Raw genomic sequence first — 3855 nt, forward strand, 5'->3', positions numbered from 1 at the left:
GGCACTAGAGATTATAAAGAAAGACTGGGGACAGATAGATCATGTGATAATTCCAGTGATCTAATTTTTTCTATCAGCAAAAGTCCATTATCAGAGGGTACCAGCACCATTAGCAGAAGGCTTCTGAAAAAATCAAGCGCAGTCATATTCATGTTCATTAAATATCCAATTTTATAGTCTCTTGAAACAGATGACAGAATCCATCCAAAAAATCCTTCAGTCTGATGTCTCAACTTTGAAAGAAATGCCAAGGCTAGCAAAAATAAATTAGTCTATTTACCACATCCTCATGGTCATTTTGGTCCATTAAGGAAAACCCCCAAATAATAATAATAACAATAACAATAATGATGGCTTCCGTTTATATAGCATGTTAGGGTCTGTAAATTGTTTTACACATACTATATCATTGGAGCCTCATAATAACTCTCTGCATTAGAGGTTATTATTTCTTCCATCCTACAGATGAAGAAACTGAAACTCAAAGGTTAAGATCCAAGGTCATCCAACTAGTGTACGAGGCAGAGTTTGAACTCTGGGCTTTTCTGTCTCAAAAATCTAATCTTCTAGCTAGCAGTTGTCACATATTGACTCTAGAAACCCTCAAAGTTCAGCAGTGAAGACCAACAACATTAAAGTCACAAAATATTCATCAGTGAAGAATGTGATTTCAAAATCTTTTATCATTCCAGGAATTGTGTGTGGGGGATCGATCGCAAAGTATGTTGGAAGGGAAGAGGAAGGGAAGGAGGAGGGAACCTTATAAGTTTGCACTAGGCAGCCCCCAAGAAATAAAGCTTGAGCCCTGGAGGTGGGCCAGTTGCACCAGTTTGTACTAGGTCAAAGAAAAGGATGCGGGGGAGCCTGTGTTAACGTCCCTTCCACTTTTCCAAACTAGTCCCGGTCACATATCTCTTGAGCCATAGGGAATCTGTTAACAATCCTTTTGAAATCTTCTGAAGCTAGTTTCATACCTACAGCCCTTTCACACAGTTTCAACACTAACTCTAAGACAACTGAAAAGTCTTTTTTTTTTTTTTTTTGGTCAAACAACTTTAAAGTTTAGTTTTGAAATAAAGGTTTATTTTACGTGTGTGTGTGTGTGTGTGTGTGTGTGTGTAGTTACCCAGGAGTCTAGCATATCCATTTGGGAATTTATTTTAGAACCTGGCAATGGCTTCAATTTCTTTTTTTGTTGTTGTTTTAAATCCTTATCTTCAGATTACTACTGTATATTGTTCTAAGGCAGAAAAGTGGTAAGGGCTAGGCAATGGGGGTTAAATGACTTGCCCAGGGTCACACAGCTGGGAAGTATCTGAGGCCAGATTTGAACCTAGGACCCCTTGCCTCTAAGAATAGCTTCAATTTCTAAATATGTTACACTAGGAAGGAAGTACGTTAACTAGGAAGCGGTCCATTTAAAAAATTATTATATTATTTATCTTGTGCATAAATAAATGGACAGTTCAATATGAATAAATCCTATCACTTCCTAGGGTAACACATCAGTTCTTAACTAAATTGAGTCAATGTCAAGTTAATAACATTTATTAAAGGCCATTATGTGCCAGGCACTGTACTAAATACTGGAGATACACAGTATTGATTCTAAGACAGAAGATAAGGGTTTTAAAAAAGAAGCATATATGAAGGGGAGTTAGGTGTAAGAAGATTAGAAAGATAGGAAGTTAATGAAAAGAAAAAGGTGATGGTTTGTTTGACCCTTCAATTCCTACCCAACCTTTAAAACCTTTAAAGTTCTAAGATTTTTGAACTGGAAAAAAAACCTTAGTGTTTATAAAACCTCTCATAAAAAATGTGTTTACTTATTTACACATTCTCCACATACATGCATCGTTATTGAGCTATTTCAATGAGTCCAACTCTTCCAGACCCCTTTTGGGGTTTTCTTGGCAAAGACACTGGAGAGGTTGGCCATTTCCTTCTCCAATTCATTTTACAGTTGAGGAAATGGAGACAAGCAAGGTTAAATGATTTGTCCAGGGTCACCCAAGTTAGTGTCTGAGGCCAGATTTGAACTCAGGTCTTTCTGACTCCAGGCCAAGTGATCTATCTACTGTGTCACCTAGTTGCCCCTTCTATACATATGCTAATAATTCTGTGTGTTATAAAACTTGCACAAAAAGAGAAATTTAAAATTAGGAGGAAAACATGAAATATTTGCTTTGAGAATCAACTGGGATCAACAGGGAATCAGTAGAGTTTAATGAGAAAAAAAATTGGCAAGTTTAGGCTTGTGCTTTAGGAAAATCCCTTTAGGAGCTGCATAGAAAAATGGTTTGGTGAGAGAAGAGACTTGAGACAGAAAGAACAAAGAGGAGGTTATTGAAATAGTCCAGGTGAGAGATAAAGGCTACTGAACCGGAGTGGTGACTGTATAAGTAGAGATAAGGGGACCAACCCAAGAAATATTGTAGAAAGAGATAGAAAACAGTAAGATCTGGCAACTGATTGTATGCGCAAATCTGGGTGACTGGAAGGATGGTGATGCCCATAACAGAAAACAGTGACGTCTGGAAGCTGAGTAGGCTGGGAGCAAGTGGGAGAAAACAGTAATAAGTTCAGTGTTGAATGTGTCGGAGTTTGAGATGCTTACAAGTTGTGATGTGGGAATGGAATTCAGAAACAAGATTAGAACTGGAATTAGAGAACCGTGAGTCATCTGCAGAGATAATAATTAAACCCATGGAAATTAGTGCAGTTTCCAAGAGAGTATAATGAAAGCTGTTCACTTTCACAGAGCAAAGTAAGATATATCTTCCCTTTGGGGTTCCAGGGCCCCTGAGGAAAGTGCTGTGGCTATCTCTAATTCTGTGGTGTGTTCTCCCCACAGTTTGCTTCCAGGGATTATCACTCTGGTTCAATTACTTAACCAATTAGTGTTTACAAAGGGATCTTTACTTCAAAGAAGTAACAAGACCAGGAGTATAAACACATCTCCTTCCCCCCACCCCCACCTCCCTCCACCCACCTCACCTGGGTCACTAGGGAAAATCCACTCAGACTTGATAAAGTTTCTATATAGCATTGATTCCACTAGGTTCATGTCCAAATCCAGCACAGATGATGGACAAATCTCTGTCTCTGCTACTGATGGACTAATCCTCCTTCCTCAGGGTATCAAATGGCTAGAGTGGCTGACTTCAAAACCCTGGACCTTTGGGAACTGACAAGATCATAATTATCTCCAATCTCCTTCACCTAAAACAAAGAACAAAAGTCAGGGCAAAGAATCAGTCTTTGGGCAGCCACAGGCCACAGTTAGCCACAGAAGAGAAGGATCCAAAGCCTTTTCTCCCACATCACTGTCTCCCCTCTCTTTCTGGAATACTTCCAGGAAGAAATCAGCAGAGTGAGGCTCTGGTTATCTAGAATCTATTAAATATTCCCCAGTTCTGGCTATACAGTGAATCTAAAATACACATAGCCAGTAGCCAGAAACCAGTTAGAGAATATTTACATGTGTTCCAAAGTCCATGTGAGGATTGTATTAGGCAAGAATTCTGGGCATGTTTATAAGAGCTAGGCATAATGGCCAATCCTTCTTTACATGCAAAAGTATAGAAAGCAAAGAGAAGAGGGGGCAGCTAGGTGGCTCAGTGTATTGAGAGCCAAGCCCAGAGATGAGAGGTCATGGGTCCAAACCTGGCCTCAGACACTTCCTAGTTATGTGACCCTGGGCAAGTCACTTATCCCCCATTGCCTAGCCCTTATCACTCTTCTGCTTTAGAACCAATATCCAGTATTAATTCCAAGATGGAAGGTCAGGGTTTAAAGAGAGAGAGAGAGAGAGAGAGAGAGAGAGAGAGAGAGAGAGAGAGAGAGAGAGAGAGA

Source organism: Gracilinanus agilis, chromosome 2 (genome assembly GCF_016433145.1).
Source record: "Gracilinanus agilis isolate LMUSP501 chromosome 2, AgileGrace, whole genome shotgun sequence".
NCBI classification, from domain to species: domain Eukaryota; kingdom Metazoa; phylum Chordata; class Mammalia; order Didelphimorphia; family Didelphidae; genus Gracilinanus; species Gracilinanus agilis.